Here is a 24,510-nt window from a genome sequence, read left to right on the forward strand (position 1 = left end):
ATGATCACACTTCACTAGGTCAACAAACTTCACCAGGCTGTAAGAGTCAAGAAACACAAGATAACAACATTTTGAACATAACAAGAATAGACGATTACGAATTTACCAATATAACAAGATTTTGAACTAGCACGACATAGCGCAACGACCATCACACCTAAGATAACAGCTGTTCAAGATTGCAGACTCCAAAGCCATCAAGATAGTGACTTCGCAGAGGCTTAAGATATCAAGATTACTTGTTCTTATTTTGGCAACTCTTTTTTTTGTAACTGGGATTAGTAATGTTATAACCCTCCAAGATGATATTGATAACATTACTCTCGAACAAGATAACGTATTTAGTGGCCAAGCTTTCAAGATAACATGTGTTAGTTCAGCAGTCGTCGCATCTACCGGAGAGCATTTACTGATTCTGCCACCACCATTACCACCACCATCAAGCGACTCTGCCACCACCACCACCATCATCATTGGGCGTCTGTCACCATTTCCACCACCACCATCGGGCGATTCTACCACCACTACCACCACCACCATCGGGCGGGTACCACGAGAACCATCCTGAGTTCACATGACTTCGACTATGTGAACACAGCTGGTGGTATCTCAGTGGTACCCGCCTCTCCTAGATACACCCATCCACCCACCATCCATCCACCCACTATCCATCCATCCACCCCCATCCACCAAACCCTCACCCTACAGCAGGAAAGTCATCACACATCACCTACAGCAGCGTCCAGTCATGTAAAGAAGTCACCAGCTAAAACCAATCCATTGTTTTATCTCCTCTAAGGTATTGCCATTGTAATTTAAACCATATGTATATTATTAGTAGTAGTAGTAGTATTAATAGTAGAAGTATTATTGTTATTATTATTATTTTGAGCGCTGTGCATGTATATAATGTAAGTATGTATGAATGATGTGTATGTATTATGTATAGATTAGGCACGTGACCTTAATTCCAGATGAGTGCAGCTCCAGGACCTTATGCTCTCTCAGCCTCCAGCTTCATCCAGTGATTCCAGGTTTGTACTGCGGCTTACTGCTGGACCTTAATGGATAGTAACTTTTGTCCATCGCTTTTGTGCTTTTATTGATTTATTCCAACCTCTCTGTATCTCTCTTCTCTATAGGGATCTGTCGGGACGGTAGTGATCCCAGAGAAGTTTCCTCCACATTCCTGCTCTGTGTTTTTGTTTCTCTCTTGTTTTGATAAATATACTGGAGGGTATATATGTGGATCAGTGTCTCTCTGGCCTCTACTGGGACCACAGCGACGGTTGTTTATTAGTGTTTTCTATTATTAAGGAGACAGTTTGTGGGAGGTGTTTAATTGGCTTCGATGGCGTGAGTGAAGCCCTTTCTTTGTGTGTGTGGGGGGTCCATCACTTGTCACGTAATATTGTCCCTCAGCTGACCTGCTGAACACTGCTTCCCTGTTGGGTGCTGTAAACGCTTTTGCTTGCCTTACACAGGATGCAAGGAGTGCTTAAACTAGTCCCTCGCCGGGTAAATCTAAAAAAAATAAAAAATAAATAATAAATGAAAAAAATCAGGTCAGGTCAGGCTCAAACTGGTGACAGTTTTTTGTACACACACACATACACACACGTCTTCTATAAACACACACACACACGTTCTGAAAATGTCGTCATGGAGACCAATTTAAAACAGCCATGAACTATTCCTTTAAGGTAGACTCTCCTCTTGTTGGTCGACCTCACTCTCCCTAGCCATGTGTTGCCGCAGCAGAGGAATACTTAAACAGCAGTAGTAGCAACAGCAGCAGTAACAGCAGCAGCATATAGGGTGTTAGATACTATAAGACCAGTACTGTTGAAGGCAGGAACAGCAACCGTTGATTATATTGGTCGGAGAGGACCCACTAGACTGTTAGTTCCTCTCCCGAGTCCAGTTAAACCTGTTATTATTATTATTATTATTTATTATTATTATTATTATTATTATTTTTATTATTATTATTATTATTATTATTATTATTATTATTATTATTATTATTATTATTATTACCGTTTTATTGTTATTATTATTGTTTTTTATGAGATTAAACTTATTTATACATTCAGTTATTTATTTACTCTCAATTTTCATTATTATTATTATTATTATTGGTGGTAGGTGAGTGGTGAGTGAGTGAGTGAGTAAGTAGGTGACATACGTAAGCCACACCCATCTCTTTACAATAAGTTCACACAAACATCAAGTCTTACCATTTCAGTACCAAGTCTTACCACCTCGTTCAGTACAAGTCTTACCTCTCGTTCAGTACCAAGTCTTACCCTCTCGTTCAGTACAAGTCTTACCACCTCGTTCAGTACCAAGTCACTCGTTCAGTACAGTCTTACCACCTCGTTGAGTACCAAGTCTTACCCTCTCGTTAGTACCAAGTCTTACCACCTCGTTCAGTACCAAGTCTTACCCTCGTTCAGTACCAAGTCTTACCCCTCGTTCAGTACCAGTCTTACCCCTCTCGTTCAGTACCAAGTCTTACCACCTCGTTCAGTACCAAGTCTTCCTCGTTCAATTAAGTCTTACCCCTCGTTCAGTACCAAGTCTTCCACCTCGTTCAGTACCAAGTCCTACCACCTCGTTCAGTACCAAGTCTTACCCCTCGTTCGAGCAAGTCTTACCTCGTTCAGTACCAAGTCTTACCTCTCGTTCAGTACCAAGTCTTACCCCCTCGTTCAGTACCAAGTCTTCCTCGTTCAGTACCAGTCTTACCCTCGTTCAGTACCAAGTCTTACCCTCTCGTTCAGTACCAAGTCTTACCACCTCGTTCAGTACCAAGTCTTACCACCTCGTTCAGTACCAAGTCTTACCACCTCGTTCAGTACCAAGTCTTACCACCTCGTTCAGTACCAAGTAAATATATGGGTTTTATTTATGTTTACAATTTACACGATCATATTCACGGGGTTTGGTTCCTTATTAAACACAATTTGTAAATCCTGGGTGGGGAGATGGGGGGGTGGAGAGAGATTAGAGATAGAGGTTAGAGGAGAGATTAGATAGAGGTTAGGTGAAGATTAGAGATAGAGGTTAGAGTGAGAGATTAGAGATAGAGGTTAGATGAGAGATTAGAGATAGAGGTTAAGTGAGAGATTGAGATAGAGGTTAAGGAGAGATTAGAGATAGGTTAGAGTGAGGTAGATAAGTTAAGTGAGAGATTAGAGATAGAGGTTAGAGTGAGAGATTAGAGATAGAGGTTAGAGTGAGAGATTAGAGATAGAGGTTAGAGTGAGAGATTAGAGATAGAGGTTAGAGTGAGGATTGAGATAGAGGTTAGAGTGAAAGATTAGAAACAGGGTTAGAGTGAGGGATTAAAGATAAGTTAGAGTGAAGATTAGAGATAGGGTTAGAGTGAAGATTAGAGATAGGGTTAAGGAGAGATTAGAGATAGAGGTTAGAGTGAAAGATTAGAGACAGAGGTTAGAGTGAGGATTAAGATGAGGTTAGAGTGAAAGATTAGAGATAGAGGTTAGAGTGAAAGATTAGAGATGAGGTTAGGTGAGATGAGACAGAGGTTAGATGAGGGATTAAAGATAGGGTTAGGTGAAAGATTAGAGACAGAGGTTAGAGTGAAAGATTGAGATAGAGTTAGAGGAAAGATTAGGAAGAGGTTAGAGTGAGGGATTAAAGATAGAGGTTAGGTGAAAGATTAGAGATGAGGTTAGAGTGAGGATTAAAAGTGAGAAATGTAGAATTAAGGAAGATTAGAGACAGAGGTTAGAGGAGATGAGATGAGTTAGAAGATTAGAGATAGGGTTAGAGTGAGAGTTAGAGATTAGGAGAGAGAGGAGTAAGATTAGAGATAGAGGTTAGGTGAGGTTGAATGGGTTAGAGTGAAAGATTAGAGACAAGAGGTTAGAAGAGAGATAGAGAGGATTGTGGTGGTGTTTTTAATCGCCATATTCAACAAAAAACAACAGAGGTGTGGTGGATTGTGGTTGTAATGGTCAAATATGATGAGAATTGTGGTGGATTGTGGTTGTAATGGTCAAATATGCTACGAATTGTGGTGGATTGTGGTTGTAATGGTCAAATATGCTGATTTGTGGTTGTAATGGTCAAATATGCTGAGAATTGTGGTGGATTGTGGTTGTAATGGTCAAATATGATGAGAATTTGGTGGCGTGTGCTGGTAGCGTGGTGTAAGGAGAGAAATTTACCGAGATTACTGACGATTGTGGTGGAATGTGGTAGAGGGTTGTATAAGCAAGGCGATTATATTATATACAGTAGACTGAAGAGTGTGTGGTGGAGTGTGGTAGGGGTGGAAGCCAGACCTGTGGAGGTGTGTGTGTGTGTGTGTGTGTGTGTGTGTGTGTGTGTGTGTGTGTGTGTGTGTGTGTGTGTGTGTGTGTGTGTGTGGTCGTATGCTGGCAGGTGGCACTGTGGTGGTGGCATTGGTGGCACTTAAGTGGTGGGTGGCACTTATGATGGTGGGTGGCACTTATGATGGTAGGGTGGCACTTATGATGGTAGGTGGCACTTATGATGGTAGGGTGGCACTTAGGATGGTGGGGTGGCACTTAGGATGGTGGGGTGGCACTTATGATGGTAGGGTGGCACTTATGATGGTGGGTGGCGTAGGGCGACAGAGGTGGCACTTGGGACAGCAGGGGTGGCACTTGTGGTGTTAAGAGAAGACTCTCCTTCAGATGACGACAAGACCTTCCTCCTGGTCATGGTCAACACACTCGTCTCCACCTGCTCCATCTGTCCATGGTTCACACCTCCTGTAATTCCTACCTGCTGGGAGATAGGTGGCGTGGCCGAGGTGTGGTGGGGGGAGGGGTGTTGGGGGTGTGTTGTGGGTGGGAGTAGTGGGAGCGTGGTGTGGTGGCCGGGGGGGGTGGTGGAGTGTGGTGTGGTGGGGGTGGTGTGGTAGAGGTGTTGTGACAGGGGTGAGGTGTGTGGTTGCGTGGCTGCAGCGCAGCTAAGGCTAGAACGTGTTGGTGAGCTGGTGAGGGGGTGAGGTTGGTGAGGAGAGGTGGAGGTGGTGAGGGATGAGGTTATATAGTGGGGGTGAAGGTGGTGAGGGAGGGTGGAGTGAGGAGATGGGTGGTGGTGGTCAGGGGAGAAGGGTGGAGGGGGCGGCCCACAAGTAGAGGCAGTGTGGAGGTGACCCTTGTGGCCGCCACGCTGCTGGTGCTGGTGGTAACAGTAGTGTGGTGACTGTGGTGGTGGTGGTAGGTGGTGATAGGTACTACGGTGGTGGTAGGTGGTGATAGATACTGCGGTGGTGGTGGTAGTGGTTGGTAAGGAGGTGACCCGTCTGACTGCCACGTCGCCCGTGATAGTAGTGGACATAGAATAGTGCCGCAGTGTGCCACCCCGCCCATCTCTGTCCACACACACACACACACACACACACACACACAGGGTGGCGCTGCGGTCCTGTGCCACCTCGTGTGCCACAGTGCCTCAGGATTTAGATCACCAGCTGCTGCCTCGGTGCCACGCGTGACAGACGAGGGAACTAGTGCAGTGCCAGTGTTGGTTATGCCGAAGCTGCGGCACTCTTAACCCCTCTTGGCTCTCTTTAACACAAGAGGTCACTCGTTCAGTCAGGAATTTGTTTCATCTACGTGAATAATTCCGACTGTGTGTTTAATGTGTGTACAGAACTTCCTATAGTGTAGTGACAGTTCTCGATTACGTCTGGAAAGCAGTCGGAACCTTTCTTGTACAGTTGAATATCAGTCTTGTTTTATTAATTAGACTGGTGGAAGTGACTGTAATGGGGTCGTGTGAGTGGTGGTGGTGGTCGATGGTGTAAAACTGGCGCAGTCCCACGGGAGGGAGGGAGGGCAGACCGCCACCACCACCTGTTAACCTGCTGATACATCTTGTGTTACCTGAGAAACAATTGGCTTACTGGAAAGCACTTGACGCAGTGAGAGACTTGTGACTTATCGAGACTTATGGTATAACGAGAGTTTTGAGACTTTTGACTTGCTGAGAAACACTTGCAGGAACACTTGACTGAGAAACAACGTACTTAGAGACACCTAACTGAAAAACACTTGACGAGAAACACTTGACTGAGAAACACACTGCTACTTAAAAAACATTCACACGGTACAGCAGGAACTTAAACACACACACACACACACACACACACACATATTACCCAAGGTGTTCAAAATAAGAGTTATTTTTTTGTATAGAGCTCCAGAAGAGTTGGTGTGAGGTGTGAGGAAGTCAGCTGTGTCGGGTTGACAGCGGAGAGTTGGTCAGGCTGGGGGGAGGGGAGAGGGTGAGGTGGAGGAGAGGTGGAGGGAGGGAGGGGAGGAGGGTGAGGTGGAGAGGAGGGAGAGGAGGGGGTGAGGTGGAGGAGAGAAAGGGTGAGGTGGAGGAGGTGGAGGGAGGAGAAAGGGTGAGGTGGAGGGAGGGAGAAGGGTGAGGTGGAGGAGGAGGGGAGAGAGGGAGGGAGGTGGAGGAGGAGAATGAGGTGGAGGAGGAGAGGTGAGGTGGAGGAGAGAGGAGGTGGAGGAAGAGAGGAGGGTGAGGTGGAGGGAGAGGGGGAGGTGGAGGAGGGGTGGGTGGAGGAGGGGGGAGGAGGGTGAAGGGAGGTGAGGTGAGAAGGAAGTCAGTAGTTCGACTCGTGTGGTGTGTGTGTGTGTGTGTGTGTGTGTGTGTGTGTGTGTGTGTGTGTGTGTGTGTGTGTAAAGCCCAGCAGGTGGTGAGTGTTATCGTCTAGTGTTGGTGGAACAGGTAGATGGTTTTAATGACGTGGGTGTAAGTCTCACCTGCCCCTCTCGTATTTTCCATAGTGTAGGTAACTTACTAAGATTGAGAGTAGTAGTAGTAGTAGTAGTAGTAGTAGTAGTAGTAGTAGTAGTTAATTTAGACGTGTTTGAGATTCACTGAAACTCTTACGTCCAATTGTCTCTCGGTGAGGGAAGAGTGAATGTTTCTAAGTCATGGTAGAGCGTGTTTATCGAGTCCCTGGTGCTGCGTGTGTAGGTTAGTCCTCTCTCTCTCTCTCTCTCTCCTCCCTCCCCTCCCCTCCCTCCCCTCACCTCCCTACCCTCCTCCCCTCCGCCTCCCTTGGTGGTTGTACGCGGCAGTATGTACAGTGTGGTGTATGTTTGTTTTGTTTTGTTGCTGGCCTCTGGTGTACTACATTTCTCCCTCCCCCTCACTTCCCCTCAACCCCTCCCCTCAACCTCCCCTCTCCCTCCCCCCCTCCTCCTTCCTCACCCCTCCTTCCCCATAACCCCTCCCCCTGTAACCCTCCCCCCTTCATAACCCCTCCCCTATAACCCCCTCCCCTCCTCTTCTATCTGCTTCTGTTTCCCTTTTCCCTTCTACCTTCATTATCCCTTAACCCATTCAATTATTTACTTCTTTCCATTTCCCCCCTAATCAGCAGTCATTCCTCTCCCTCCACCCCTCAGAAATGTAAGCGGAGGAGGGTTCGAGAAGGTTGGGGTGGGAGGGTACAAATAGATAGTGGGGAGAGAGGTGGCACTGTGTGTTGGGGTGCCAGCCTGCCCCTCCCTCCCACCTCCCACCCTCCTTCCCTCCCCACATTCTTCCTAGAAAGAGAATTTCCCTACACACGTCTTAAGGAATCAGTCACTTGAATATTCACTTATGAGTCGGTGAGTCACTTTGATATTTACTACCGACAGTTAGTCACTTCTAATATTCGCCAACTTTAAGTCGACGTTTGACTAAAGTAACAGATGGATCCCACGTCACCAGTCACTTTTAACATCACCAGTCACTTTTAACATCACCAGTCACTTTTAACATCAATCCTAACACACCAGTCCTTTTACGTCCCAGTCACTTTTACGTCCAGTCACTTTACATCACCAGTCACTTTTAACTAACGTCACAGTCACTTTTATCACAGTCACTTTTAACGTCACCAGTCACTTTCCACTTTAACTCAGTCACAACGTCACCAGTCACTTTTAACGTCACCAGTCCTTTAACATCACCAGTCACCTTTTAACATCACCAGTCACTTTTCCATCACCAGTCACTTTTTAACGTCACCAGTCCACAACATCACCGTCACCAACATCCCAGTCACTTTTAACGTCACCAGTCACTTTTACGTCACCAGTCACTCAACATCACTAGTCACTTTTAACGTCACAACGTCACATCTCAACGTCACCAGTCACTTTACGTCACCAGTCACTAACGTCACCAGTCACTTTTTACGTCACCAGTCACTTTTAACGTCACCAGTCACTTTTAACGTCCAGTCACTTTTACGTCACCAGTCACTTTTAACGTCACCAGTCACTTTTAACGTCCCAGTCTTTAACATCACAGTCACTTTTACGTCACCAGTCACTTTAACGTCACCAGTCACTTTTATCACCAGTCACTTTTAACGTCACAGTCACTAACGTCACCAGTCACTTTTAACGTCACCAGTCACTTTTTACGTCACCAGTCTTTAACGTCACCAGTCCCCTACGTCACAGTCACTTTTAACTAGTCCTCATCACCAGTCACTTTAACGTCACCAGTCACTACGTCACCAGTCACTTTAACGTCACCAGTCACAACATCACCAGTCACTTTTAACACGTCACTAACGTCACCACAACGTCACCAGTCACTTTTCGCGTCACCAGTCACTTTTACGTCACCAGTCACTTTTTAACGTCACCAGTCATTTTAACGTCTCAGTCACTTTTAACGTCCCAGTCCCAACATCACCAGTCACTTTTAACGTCACAGTCCGCAACATCACCAGTCACTTTTAACATCACCAGTCACTTTTAACATCACCAGTCACTTTTAACGTCACCAGTCACTTTTACAGTTCATTTGTCATCCAGTCACCACGGGGCACTTGCCTGTGGTAGGGAGTGAGTGTATAGATCGGTGTTGTGAGCGTTAGTGTGTTGGTCAGCACCGAGGAGGGGAGGTGTGCACCTCTCTGGCATCATAGTGTGTGTGTGTGTGTGTGTGTGTGTGTGTGTGTGTGTGTGTGTGTGTGTGTGTGTGTACACCTCCACCATCCCTCCTGCTTCTTTATCCTCTCCTTACCCCTCTCCCCTCACCACTTTTTCCCCCTTCCCCTCACCACCCCTTCCCTTCACCCACCCCCCCTTTCCACCTGATGATATGAGGGAAACTCTTGAGAAATTACAAAGAAGGTGGAGGGTGTGATGGAGAGGCTGAAGTGATGGAGGAGGAGAATGAGTGGAGGAGGGAGGAGAGAGGAGGAGGAGGAAGTGATGAGGAGGAGGAAAGAGTAGTGGAGGGAGGAGGAGGCGATCGTGATGTCCCCATTAGTGAAATCCGGGTCATAAGACCGGAGAGTGTGTGTGAGAGAGCAGGCAGAACCAGTACAGCACCACCCAGGCCAGGAAGGGGTCATGCACCTCTACACTCGTACTTACTACCGTAATAAATGACTCCTTCCTTCCTTCCTTCTCCCCCCCCCCCCCCTTCCTTCCTTCCTTCCTTCCTTCCTTCTATCCTTCCTTCCTTCCTATCCTTCCTTCCTTCCTTCCTTCCTTCCTTCCTTCCTTCCTTCCTTCCTTCCTTCCTTCCTTCCTTCCTCCCTCCTCCCTCCTCCCTCCCTCAGTACAGTTAGTATTACACCTTGACCAGACTACACCTGCCTTACCTTAATACAGTACTCGTGTTCTGGACAGGTGTGAAGGCTGTAAGGTAGTGTGACAGGTGTGAAGGCTGTAAGGTAGTGTGGCAGGTGTGATAATTATGCCTCTTGTCAGGGGGGTTTCTTCATTTATATCAACGTCAAAAAATATTATTAAATTGTTGCTCACAGGAAGAAATTATTTGCTCACAGGAAGAAATTATTTTTGTGTTGTAAAATAAAAAAAATTAATTGAGCGTATTTATTATTTAACGTTAATGAGATGATATATACCTTGTTTATTAATATGGATCACCTGATATGGCGTCTCACCTGTAGGTTCTTTCACCGCAACTGTAGCGACCACTCAAAAAGCCTTCTACCTAACCAAATATAACCTACCGTAGTCCAACCCCGACCTGACTTACCGTAACTTAACCTACCTTACCACTACCCTAATCTACCTACTAACCTAACCCAACCTCACTCCACACCACTCTACCACACCACAACCCACTCCACCACCTCACTCCACCACACCACAATCCACTCCACTACCCTCCACTCCACCCAGGTGAAGTGTTCAGCAGCACTTTTGGGCACACAGGTGGGACATTCCAGGCACGTGAGCCATTTTGGAATGTTGGGGGGTGGGGTATTGACTCTATTTATGTTTTCATGTGTTTTTGGGTGTTCCTGTCAACACACACTACACTACAACACACCACAGCCCACCAGTACACACTACAGACACACCAGTACACACTACAGCCCACCAGTACACTACAGCCCACCAGTACACACTACAGCCTTCCAGTATACACTTACAACCACCAGTACACACTCTGCCCCAAGTACAGCCCACACTACACCCACCAGTACACACTACACACAGTACACACTACAGCCCACCAGTACCTACAGCCACAATTTCACACAAGCCCACCAGTACACACTACAGCCTTCCAGTATACACAACCAGCCTACAGCCCACCAGTACACTACATCACACAGTACCTACAGCCCACCAGTACACACTAGCCCAATACCTACAGCCCACCAGTACACACCACAGCCCACCAGCAACCTACAGCCCACCAGTACACACTACAGTCACACACTACAGCCCACCAGTTACAGCCCAAGTTACACTACAGCCCACCAGTACCTACAAGCCACAATTACAGCCCACCAGTACACACTGACCAGTTTACACACTGCCCACAGTACACACTACAGCCCACATTACAGCCACCAATACACAGCCCACCAGTACCCACTACAGCCTCATTACACACTACAGCCCACCAGTTACACTACAGCTCACAATATACAGACCACCAGTGCACAGCCCAGTACACACTACAGCCCACCAGTACACTACCCAGCCCACCAGCATACACACTACAGCCCACCAGTACACTACAGCCCACCAGTACACACTGCAGCCCACCAGTACCACACTACAGCCCAGTACACTACAGCCCACCAGTACACACTACAGCCCACCAGTACACACTACAGCCCACCAGTACACACTACAGCCCACCAGTACGCACACACTACAGCCTGGCAGGTAACAGGGGATATGATATAAACCGGTCTGGTGTGGGGGGAGCGACAGGACCGGTGTGGGAGGGTCGGCCGGGTGCCCCAGCGAGGCCTTGCGGAGTCCGGATCCGAGTTCCAGGTTCCCAAGGTGATACCCGAGCCCGTGTGACCCAAACCCGACCACCGACCACGCCCACCCCGACACTCCCACCCCCACATTCCTCCTGCCACCCACCCCCACCCACTTACTTCATGCGGCGCCCGACTAATGATGGTGTGTGTGTGTGTGTGTGTGTGTGTGTGTGTGTGTGTGTGTGTGTAGCCACGCAAGTGTCCTCTGGCAGTGATGTGTGGGCGTGTGCCTGGCCAGGCACCCTGGTCTCACCTCCCACGACTGACGTGCTCACGAGGCCAGCGGTGCCACTTATGGCCTCCACCACCCATCTCGTTGACCTCCCACCGCCGCCACCACCTCCCACCGCCGCCACCACCCCTTCACCTCCCTACCTCCACCTTCCCTTCTACCCCCCTTCACCTCCCTACCTCCACCTTCTTCCCTTCTACCACCCCTTCACCTCCCCACCTCCATCTTCTTCCTTCCTACCACCCCTTCACCTCCCCACCTCCATCTTCTTCCCTTCTACCACCTTCACCTCCCCACCTCCACCTTCTTCCCTTCTACCACCCCCACCTCCCACCTCCACCCTTTCTTCCTTCTACCACCCCTTCACCTCCCCCCCCTTCTTCCTTCTACCCTTCACCCTCCCACCTCCACCTTCTTCCCTTCTACCACCCTTCACCTCCCCCCTCCATCTTCTTCCCTTCTACCACCCCTTCACCTCCCCCACCTCCACCTTCTTCCCTTCTACCCCCTTCACCCTCCCCACCTCCACCTTCTTCCCTTCTACCACCCCTTCACCTCCTGGATAGAATTGCGGTCTCTTGTGTGCATGTACAGTACAGTATGGTAGAGGCGTCCCGTCCTCATACTCGACTACCACACTTACCTTATAATAGGCCATTTCTTCACTCCAATTTGCGGAACACTTTATCGTGTGTGTGTGTGTGTGTGTGTGTGTGTGGGGAGGGGCAGAAGGTGGTGTCAATGTCACGTGCCCCAGTTGGCTTGGCACACACTCTGTAAAGCGCCACGTGATCCACATTCTCATCACGCCTCACACGCCCTTTTCCTGGCACGCCCACCATTGCATGCCCACTACCATCTCGGCACGCCCATTATTATATCGACACGCCCCACCACCTGCACGCCCACCACCACCCCTGCACGCCCACCACCGAGTGTCCGCGTACCAAGCCAAGAAACATACAAGTCTGAGTCACGGCCTCTTCTTCCGTATGAACTCCACCCACCACCTCTCACCCACCCACCTCACACCTTCACCCACCCACCCTCTCACCCACCCACCACCCACCCTCTCACCCACCACCAACCCCACACCTCTCACCCCACCACCCTCTCCCCACCCACCCCTCCTCACCCCTCCCTCACCCACCCTCTCACCCACCCACCACCCACCACCCTCCAACCCACCCTCTCACCCCACCCAATCCACCATCCTTAGGAAGGAGGTTCAGGAGATACACATTGACCTGTATTCGTGTAGTGGTGGACAGTAGCGGTACTGTGTAGGTTATGTACGTTTTAGCTAGCTGTGTGCGTGTTAGCTAGCTGTGTGCGTGTTAGCTAGCTGTGTGCGTGTTAGCTAGCTGTATACGTGTTAGCTAGCTGTGTGCGTGTTAACTAGCTGTGTACGTGTTAGCTAGCTGTGTACGTGTTGTAGTCTTAGGTTACACACAGCGTTAACAGAGCCGGGTGTAGTGAGGACGGTAGATATTGATGAGTGATATGTTACCCGGTCGATGGAGGGAGGAGGGAGGAGGGAGGGAGACAACAGAACCTCCATGTACTCTTTAACCTTCACATAAACTCTCCTCTTAACCAACGACCTGACCACGTATCTAAACCGTGTCTTCCCTCAGCTGTTTCACGGTTAAATTCTCCTCTTAACCAGCGACCTGACCACGTATCTAAACCGTGTCTTCTCAGCTGTTTCACGGTTAAATATCTCCTCTAACCAGCGACCTGACCACGCATCTAAAACCGTGTCTTCCCTCAGCTGTTTCACGGTTAAATATCTCCTCCTCTTAACCAACGACCTGACCACGTATCTAAACCGTGTCTTCCCTCAGCTGTTTCACGGTTAAATATCTCCCAATGTAGCTTATATATGAGACTATACCGTTAACTGGATGGCTTTTTGTTAATACCTCTGTTGAAGGGAGAAATTTAGGGCACGAAGTTCTTTGAATTCAGACCCAGTAAATGGTGCGTTAATGTTGTCGTGACACGCAAGCCGTTTGAGTGGGGGGGAGGAGGGGAGGACAGGTGAGGGTGAGCGTTGTGACGATCGGGTCATTGATTGATAATAAAGCTTTTGTAGGTAACACGAGGTTCAGGTACATTGACTACACCCTGTTCAAGTGTGGCAAGTGTTCAGGTGTGACGATGCACACTGCTGGAGAATGGTGTCATGTCCGGAACCAACACCAGTGAAGTCTTTAAGGTCGTGTTAATCTCTGGCCTACAGTGCCTTCATCCCGTACTGGCCATGGCACCTGATCATCTAACTCAACATGACAACATCTACGACCGTGTGTGTGTGTGTGTGTGTGTGTGTGTGTGTGTGTGTGTGTGTGTGTGCGCGCAAAATACTACACATTCCAATATTTACGACCAGCTGATTCTAAAGCTTCCAGTAGTGTTTATTTTTGGTTGGTGACGTACTCTATGTTAACTGGTGTATAGTTAGGGAGGCGTTGTGTTTACATTTTGTTTTTTGTTGAACAGTCGGCTTTGTTTGTTTGTTTGCTTGGTGAGAGGGAGTCAGTGGACCTAACCTAACCTAACCTAACCTAACCTAACCTAATTGGGGAGGTACAGTTGCGGACGAAATTCCCGAAACACTTTGCAATATCTGGCATCTACTTGTGGGGTCATATATAATAGCGCTGTTTTTTTTTTTTTATCATATATTATCTTATAACAACAAAATGGCTAAACACTCCTTAATACAAAGAGAAATCTGAGAAAATACGTTGAGATTCCGAACCTTCAGCTAATGATTCTCAAGTACTTACATGCCACAGACTGCCAAATGTCCAGGGAATTTTGTCTGCAACTGTACGAGAGGCTGTGGTTGTTGTGGTAGTGGGACGTGAGGATGGTTGTTGTGGTAGTGGGTGAGGATGGTTGTTGTGGTAGTGGGTCGTGAGGATGGTTGTTGTGGTAGTGGGTCGTGAGGATGGTTGTTGTGGTAGTGGGTCGTAAGGATGGTTGTTGTGGTAGTGGATCGTGAGGATGGTTGTTGTGGTAGTGGGTCGTGATGATGGTTGTTGTAGTAGTGGGTCGTGAGGATGGTTCTTGTGGTAGGGTCGAGGATGGTTCTTGTGGTAGTGGGTGGTCATAGTTGGTGGGTGGATGGGAGGATGACACTCTCTTAGTTAACCTTAGAAGGACAAGGAGTTAAAACACACACACACACACACTAAATTGCCGGGTCCTGAGTCATGATCGTAGTATTTTCACTTTACTGGTGTTTACAAGAGAATTGTTATTCTTATGTTCTAGGAGGAGTGTGGAACAGGTGGGGGAGCAACCCTGATATGTGGAGTTGAATGGGGTGATGACGCGGGTGGTGGAGTGTGGAGGTGGTACTAGGGGTGGAGTGTGGAGGTGGTACTAGGGGTGGAGTGTGGAGGTGGTACTAGGGGTGGAGTCTGGTTATACTAGTTGGTGGAGTGTGAAGGTGGTGAAATTCATGAGTGGTGGTATGTGGAGGTGTTGTTGTGACTCACCAGCTGGCGAGGTAGGCCCTTACGTCGCCCTGAACGTGACGTATCACACACACACACACACACACCTGTAATATTTATAGGGTGAGAACAAGTCGACTGTGTGTGGATAATGGGAGATAAGCGAGCAGGTGTGTGTGTGTGGTTTAATACACTGGGGCCAAGCACCTCATTAACCCACACTTCTCCACAAGTACGTGACTAACATACATACAATATCAACACGGGAAAGCTTTAGTCGCTTAAGTGTGTAAAGTAGAGACATTGCAGTTCCCTCGTAATGATCCCAGCACTAAAAGGTGATGCCGTTGACCCTAGTACAGAGAGGCGACAGGTGTTGATCCTTTTCACCTGTAATATATATATATAGGATGCTTCAGCTGCCAGAGTCGGAAGGGGTCTATAAGCACCGTTCACCAGGTCTTAATACTCCACACATGGTGACTAGGAGGGCCTGGGGTGGTGTGGTGAACCCTGAAATACGAAAACAAACGAAACTAACTAAATCCTACAGGAAGAACCTTGATTATCCACGGTATTTGGGGAGAACATCGAGTAACCACGGTATTTTGGGGAGAACCTCGATTAACCACGGTATTTGGGGAGAACCTCGATTAACCACGGTATTTTGGGGAGAACCTCGATTAACCACGATATTTGGGGAGAACTGATTAACCACTAATTTGGGGAGAACCTCGATTAACCACAGTATTTTGGGGAGGACCTGGATTAACTACGGTATTGAGTAGGTGAGGGTGAAGCCTTCTCTCAGCTGGTACAGTTTGCCTGCCTTTCTTCTCGCTATTTTGAGACAAGTGAATAGAGTTGGTGGTGGTAGGAGGAAGTGGTAGGTGGTTGTGGTGTATGCTGGTGGACGTGGTGGTGATGGTGGTGCTAGAGGTGGTGGAAGTGTATGATAGTGATGGTGGTTGTGTGTGTGGTAGTGGTGGTTGTGTGTGGTGGTGGTGGTAGGAAGTGGTGTGATGGTAGATGGTTGTGGTTTGTGAGGTGGTGTGTGATAGTGGTTGTGTGTGGTGGTAGTGGTGGTGGTGAAGGTAGTGGTGTGTGGTAGTAGTTGTGGTGGTGCATCATCCTGGCCACACTTGGCTACATAACTCGCATTGTGCCCCCCTCCCTTCCACTACAACCCCCTCTCCACCACGCCCGCGCGACACCCCCACACACACCACACACACTGCACGCCTCCACGCCCTTTTGGTCCCACGCTTCCACCTATTTTACCTACCTCGCATCCTACCTGCATTCTCAACTACGCTTTTGAGGGCTCCTCTTAACCTAACCACGACTCCTGTCTATCTATCTTATCCCAACCACGGTTTCATGTCCTTCCGCCCCTTAAACTACGCACCACAACCACGCCCATAACATACCTGACTAATTAACTGGCTGACTTCCTGCTCCACCTAAGCCAATGTCACGTCAGCGGCCCCTTATACCCAACAACGTCAGCAGCTCAGCGTCAGCTCCATCAACGATACTTCCTGCATGGTTACAGTGACACAGATCTACTCGGTTACAGTGGCATAGATCTACTCGGTTACAGTGACACAGATCTACTCGGTTACAGTGGCACAGATCTACTCGGTTACAGTGACACAAGCACAGTGGCATAGATCTACTCGGTTACAGTGACACAAGTTACAGTGGCACAGATCTACTCTTTAATCTGATCATCACGTGGAGATAACAAATCTAGTTAGGGTTACAGCACAGTATAGGGTTGGTAGGCCAGTACATCTGTGGTGAGTGATTCATTTGTGTGAGAAGGACAGACAGGTGGTAGTTAGTTACGTGGGACTCAAGGAGGGGTAGACAAAGAAAAAGATGTGTACTGTATATATATATAATTTTCAGTTGCGTTAAAGATGAGGCAAACTAGCTTATTCCACCTAATCGGGGTTAAGGTTAGTGTAAGGTTAGGTTAATTTTAAGGTGAATTAAACTGAGGTATCTATTTTTATTTTTATTTATTTTTTTTTACGTGGTTCATATTTTTTGCGTCTCTCCCAACTGACTTGACTGATCTTGTAGGCTATTATTCTCTCTGCCCCCCCCTACTGCACTCCACCGACCTATGTGTTGCTGCCTCGTCACTAACGTAGTCATGGTCACTTTTCCCAATGATGTGATTGTTTATATAGCTCTCAAGGTAGTTTATTGTACATATACAGGCCATTCCACCCATTCCTTCCCCTATTCCACCCATTCCCTGTCCCTTATTCCACCCATTCCTTGCCCTATTACACCCATTCTTGCCCCCCCTATTCCACCCATTCCTTGCCCCTTATTCACCCATTCCTTGTCCTGTCTACCCCTCACCCTCCACGACCCATCACCACACCACACCACCACACCTACACCACCACACCTGGGCCACACACCTGCGCTACCACACCTGCGCTACCACACGCAGTACCACACCCACACCCCCACACCCACACCACCACACGTGCACCACACCTACACCACCACACCTGCGCTACCACACCACACCACCACACCTGCGCTACCACACTTACACCACCACACCTGCGCTACCACACTACACCACCACACCTGCGCTACCACACGTGCACTACCACACCTACACCACCACACGTGCACTACCACACTTACACCACCACACCTGCGCTACCACACTTACACCACCACACCTGCGCTACCACACTTACACCACCACACCTGCACCACCACACCTCCACTAACACCTGTGATATAGGTAGACGAATCATCCTCCAGTGGCTTGAAGTTTTGGGGTGTCAGTTTTTAAACGAGCATGTTATAAATAGCATTATTAAACCAACCTTTCTTGATAACTCGAAAGGTTTAATAAAAATAAACAAATTCAAGATGTACGTATTTGTATAAACCAAAACATGCTTAGTGTTTGGTCTTAATTTTATTTATTTATTTTTTTCTTTTTTATTTTATTACAAATTTTTTCTCATATTTTGGGGGTCAGCTGACTAGCCCCCCCTTCCCGTTCCACTCCTGACCCCATCATGCTCCCCTTAAGGTTATTTCACGCCGAGCTAACCTAACCTCCCCCTCCCAGATAAACTGGGAGTGGGGACCGCTAATCTGAGGTGATCCATACCTTTAGTTGACCAGAGCTTTAGCCCCCCCACTTAAGAGACTGGACACTACCACTTAACCTAACCTAACCCCACCACGCTGCATTAATCCTTGAGGTATATTATATCAAGAGGTCTTTCTGACACAGGTTCATCGAGAGGGTGACGAGTGAGTCAAGTCAGTGTGTATGGTGTGAGGCCTGTGTGACTATGAGGGGAGGGGAGATAGCCTTAGTTTGTAGAGCCTCCACACGTCGCCCCCCCCACACAGGCTCCATCGCCATAATAACATAGACTCAAGTGAATGGTTTGAAGGAACTGTAAATCTGATACTGACATTAATTATCTTACCTTGAGGTGAATCACCTACCAACAGCCATTAGAGTGTATTACTAATTAGTTCATTTAGTTTGGAGTCATCTTGCACCAGGATAGTGTTGGTAGTTGTAGGAGTGGTTGTGATGGTGGTAGTGATGGTGGTAGTGATAGTGGTAGTGAGGGTTGGTAGTTATGGTAGTAGTGGTGTTATGGTGACAGGTGGCGTTTGTAGTAGCGGTAGTTGTGATGATGGTGTTGTTAGTGGTGATGGTGAGGGGTGTTTGTGGTGTAGTTGTGGTAGTGGTGGTAGAGGGAACAAGAGTGGCAGATAATGTTGGCAGGTGTGTGTGTGTGTGTGTGTGTGTGTGTGTGTGTGTGTGTGTGTGTTTGCACTTCTCTGACACCCCTCCCCCCTCCCTACCCCCACCCCCTACCCCCCCACCTCCCACCCCCACCCTCCCTACCCCACCTCCTTCCTCCCCACCTCCTGGTCATCGCCACTAACACCCTCTCGCCACTTACTACCCTGTACCCCACCTATTGCCACTACCTTCCTCGCCAACTATTTTACCACTACTACCACTCTACCTACCTACTTCTATCACCACTACCTACCACCTCTACCTATCTCTACCTCACCACTACCTACCTACCTACCTACTTACTTAACTCTATAACACCATTAACCAAGAACTACACATTAAAACAACTATTAGACCCATTTCTTTTTTTACTAATTTCAAGTTTTAAGTTTCTACAATAAAATGTTTACAGCGTCTTGAAATTTATGTTTATGTGAGCGCTTCATCTACACTTGTTTACAATCCCCCCTCCCTCCCACCTCTCCTTCCCTCTCTTCCTCCTCATCCTCCCTCTCCTCATACCCTCTCCTCTCTCCTTCCTTCTTCTTCTTCTCCTCCCCATCTTCCTCCTACTCCTCCCATCTTCCTCCCTTCTCCCCCCCCTCCCTCCCCTCCCCCATCGGCTAAGGGGAAGGTAATACTTTAATGGGTTCTGACGGGCAGGCAATGTGTGTGTTTTGTAATGGCCCTAGTAGTGGTGCCGGGATGGTGCTTTAATGGTGCTATGGTGCCTAGTTATGTTTATTGTGGCACTGTTCTTTTATGTGTGGCATTATAAGACTTGAACACAGGCACTCAGTCAGTAGTTTAAGTCAGGCACTCAGTCAGTAGTTTTAAGTCAGTCAGGCACTCAGTCAGTAGTTTTAAGTCAGTCAGGCACTCAGTCAGTAGTTAAGTCAGTCAGGCACTCAGTCAGTAGTTTAAGTCAGTCAGGCACTCAGTCAGTAGTTAAGTCAGTCAGGCACTCAGCCGTAGCGTTGTCAGTCACAAAGGTGTCATCAGTAGTTAAGCTTCAGTCAGGCACTCAGTCAGTAGTTAAGCTTCGCCTCAGGCACTCAATAACAGTTAAGTCAGTCAGGCACTCAGTCAGTAGTTAAGTCAGTCAGGCACTCAGTCAGTAGTTAAGTCAGTCAGGCACTCAGTCAGTAGTTAAGTCAGTCAGGCACTCAGTCAGTTGTTAAGTCAGTCAGTCAGTTACCATTTTATCTTTGTCTGACAGTCTTTTTTTTTTCCACTGTCACCATTAATTTTATCTGATTCTCCTTGATACGTTTTCACTTTAACTGTCCGATTTTAAGTGACGGAAAACATCGACTTTGGGAGTTATTTAACCGTCTATTTGGGGAGATATTTACCGTCTATTTGGGGGGAGTTATTTACCGTCTACTTTGGGGATATATTTACCGTCTACTTTGGGAGTTATTTACCGTCTACTTTGGGAGTTATTTACCGTCTACTTTGGGAGTTATTTACCGTCTACTTTGGGAGTTATTTACCGTCTATTTGGGGGGGGGAGTTATTTACCGTCTACTTTGGGGATATATTTACCATCTATGGGGATATATTCACCGTCTATTTGAGGAGATATTTACTGTCTACTTTGGGATATTCTCTCTCTCTCTCTCTCATAAATAAACAGGTCGGGTATTATAAAGTAGAACTGTATTTTTATTTATTTCTTTTTGGGGGAGGGGGGGGTAATTTCTCCAGTTTGTTTTGTCCTCATGGCCAACCCCCCAACACTTGATTATTGGGGTAGTGGGGGGGGGGTGACGCTAGGAATGTGGGGAATCTTGTCCCGTGACTGTTGGCCCACACTGGTGATGATAGCGAGGAGTGGTGGTGGTAGTGAGGTCTAGTAGTGGTGGTGAACTGGTGGTAGTGAGGGTTGGTGGTGGTGGTGATGATAACAGCTGCTACTATTAATAATATGAATAAAGAACATTAATAGCAAAGCCACTAACATTATTTTATTTATTTATTTATTTACACCAGCACGTCATAATCTCCCCATGGTGAGGATTTATATATATATATATATATATATATATATATATATATATATACACAGTGTTCCCCTGTGAGATATGCAAGCAGGCGTCTCCGGGGTGTAATTGGACATGACCATCTCCACTTGGTTAGAAGTCTTCTGTGGGCGACGCTGTAGGGACGAGACAGCCAGAATTGTACTCCCCACCCTCTCCCCACCCTCTCCCCGACCCTCACCTTCCCCACCCCCCCACCCCCTCACCCTTCTCCCTACCACCCATATATGGGACAGGGTAGGATGTCTAGTGCCTGTACCGACAGACAATAACTAACCCATGACACAACCCAAACACACTATTAGCTTAGCTAGGCGGTCAGCCCGCCCTCTCTTACCTCCTCCTAAACTTCTTCAATTTCTGAACTATAACTTCCTTCCCCCACCTCGAATCTTCTTTCACCCTTCCTTTCTCGACAAAAAAAACCCCTCCTCACCCTCACCCCCCACCCTCTGATCAAGAGGTCTTCCGCATTACATTATTTCCCCCAGATTTGTGCGAGACATTTTGTTGTTTACTCTCTCTCTCTCTCTCACCAGTGACACTCCCCTATCATTACCCTCACCATTGGCACCTCTGGCACCAACACGTCAACCATCGGACTGACCCCCCATTTGCGTGTTTCTTATTGGCTACTCGTAATAGCTTCATTCTTATTGGCTATCCATAATTACTTCATTCTTATTGGCTACCCTTAATTACTTCATTCTTATTGGCTACCCTTAATTACTTCATTCTTATTGGCTGCTCATAATATCCTTTTGTTTACATATATTGACCAAACCCACATTGACTAAGGAAACTTGTATCTTACTGCCTTGATCTTTACGGAACTGTGACCCTTTAAGGACGATGGTTTAACTTATGAGAAATGATGTCAACTTCCTGAGAAATGATGTCAACTTCCTGAGAAATGATGTCAACTTCCTGAGAATTGTAACTACAGTGTGTGTGTGTGTGTGTGTGTGTGTATGTGTGTGTGTGTGTGTGTGTGTGTCAGCAAAGAATGGTAGTGTCAGCAGAGAGAGAAGTGGTGTCAACAGAGAAAAAGAGAGAATGCTGGTGTCAGGAGAGAGAGACAGAGAGGGGGATTCAGCAGAGAGAGAGAGAGAGAGAGAGAGAGAGAGAGAGAGAGAGGTGATAGCAGAGAAAGAGGAAGAGTGTTGGTGTCAGGAGAGAGAGTCAGCTCCAGAAGGGACCGGCCAGTTTACACTGGTCAGGACTCAGGAGCGTCTCATTTACATAAGGTGGGAAGTTCTCAGGCGTCCTTCGTGGCCAGGCTCCTCCTACACTACACTACACTACTCTCTCAACTTATTAATGCAACACTACACTTTACTTTGAGTTCTTAGTGTTATTAATATTTTTTTTATTTTTGTGTGTGTGTGTGTGTGGGGGATTCATTTGACTCTGTAAGGCTATTAATCTTTACGGTATCTAAACTGTTATCAGTGAAAGAATGGTTGGAATGTTTTTGTCCGTGTAAACTCTCACATGCCTGCAGTTCGTGTCTCAAGTCGGTGAATGAGACAAACATACTGTAGATCTTGTGACACTCAAGGCTTGCGATGGCGGAAAACTGCGCGTGTGTGTGTGTGTGTGCGCACGCTGTTTATCCTACTATGGTGTAATAATAATTTTCACTGGTGGAAGTGTAGTACATTGATGGGGCGCGCGGTGTGGTGGACGGGTGCAGGACGCCACACACCTTGACACTTACTTCTTATCCTTCTCACCTTTACCTGAATGGTGCCTTTCCCTCCCTCCTGCGCGGTGAACCTCCCCTCCGTGTTCTCCCGCAGTCGTGGCGGTACCTGTCAAGTGAGTGACACCTGACCCTGGGGTAGTGAGGGCGCCTCCCCATCGTGTGAACCCGGCCACCATCACCCCACATTGTTCACACTCACATTAATGTCACTTTTATGTCCACACTGCAGGGCGCTCTACTGTCCCTGACCAACTGTCCTCTGAATCTCGCGTTATTCTGGATTATACTGAAGGATCTGTGGTAGGATAGGTGGGCGGAGATTGTGGACGGTGGGCGGTGAGGGTCTGGAGGGCGTGGTGTGGTAAGCCAGACAGACAGACAAACAGACACAAACAGTGAGGGTCTCTCACGGTGGTCAGCCAGGTCTCACCTCACCACCGCCCGCCCACACATAAAACCTGGCCTCCCGCCATACACACCTTATTATACCTGCAACTTCCTCGCCGGCAGGACCTGTACACCGCTCCTGTAGGGGCGCTCTTCGCTCTCGCCCTGACCAAGGTCACACCGTGGGCCACGCTCACTGCCTCGGGATATTGTACCGGAGACGAACCTATTTATCCAAGATCACAGTGTATCTGGATGTGATGAATGACGCCAGTGGGGAGCTGTGGTGGGGGTGGGGGGGGGGTAGTAGGCCGTCATGTCGTGGTGGACACACTCACCATGTAACACTATGTGCTGCCAGACAACTCACCATGTAACACTATGTGCTGCCAGACAACTCACCATGTAACACTATGTGCTGCCAGACAACTCACCATGTAACACTATGTGCTGCCAGACAACACACCATGTCACACTATGTGCTGCCAGACAACACACCATGCCACACTATGTGCTGCCAGACAACACACCATGTCACACTATGTGCTGCCAGACAACACACCATGTCACACTATGTGCTGCCACACAACACACCATGGTGCTGCCAAACAACACACTATGTGCTGCCAAACAACACACTATGTGTGCTGCCAAACAACACACTTTGTGCTGCTAGACAACACACCATGCCACACTATGTGCTGCCAGACCAAGGCACCATATCACACTATGTGCTGCCAAACAACTTTTACTATGTGCTGCCACACAACACACCATGCCACACTATATGCTGCCAGACAACACACTATGCCACACTGTGTGCTGCCGCACAATACACCAAGCCACACTATGTGCTGCCAGACAACACCCCATGCCACACTGTGCTGCCACACAATGCACCATGTCACACTATGTGCTGCCAGACAACACACCATGTAACATTATGTGCTGCCACACAACACACCTTGTCACACTATGTGCTGCCACACTATGTGCTGCCAGAGGACACATCATGTCATGCTATGTGCTGCCAGACAACTCACCATGTAACATTATGTGCTGCCACACAACACACCTTGTCACACTATGTGCGCCAGACAACGCATCATGTCACACTATGTGCTGCCAGACAACACACCAAGCCACACTGTGTGCTGCCGCACAATACACCAAGCCACACTATGTGCTGGCGGAGGGCGCCTCACCTCGCCCTCAGTGTGTTATTCGGGTAACTCCTGCGAGCGAGTTATCAATCAGTCGAGTTACTCACAGCGTCACCTGTTATCACGTATGGGTTGGCCTCCAGCGTGACGGTGTTATTGTGTCACCGTAACAAGATGTGTTGGAGGAGTAACACTAAGTTACGTGTGTGACGGGCAGGTCCACCAACACCTGTGGAGGGGGAACAGGTGTGAGGGAGATCACGTGTTAAGGTGAAGAACATTTGTAGAGGAGAAAAAATGAACATCAGTGAGGGTGAAGATCAGTGTGAGGGAGAGTAATGAACAGTTTGGGGGGGGGGAGGAAGAACGATATGAGTGAGGGTGAAGAACGA

General features: G+C 47.9%; 1 protein-coding gene across 1 annotated transcript in view; it reads left to right on the forward strand.

Annotated features, from left to right (window-relative positions):
• The window catches only part of LOC121863879 (DNA-directed RNA polymerases I, II, and III subunit RPABC3-like), a 73,300-nt gene that overhangs the window by 25,134 nt on the left and 23,656 nt on the right, over positions 1-24,510 (forward strand). The window lies entirely within an intron of this gene.

This window comes from Homarus americanus, unplaced genomic scaffold (genome assembly GCF_018991925.1).
Source record: "Homarus americanus isolate GMGI-L3 unplaced genomic scaffold, GMGI_Hamer_2.0 scaffold48354, whole genome shotgun sequence".
In the NCBI taxonomy this organism is placed as follows: domain Eukaryota; kingdom Metazoa; phylum Arthropoda; class Malacostraca; order Decapoda; family Nephropidae; genus Homarus; species Homarus americanus.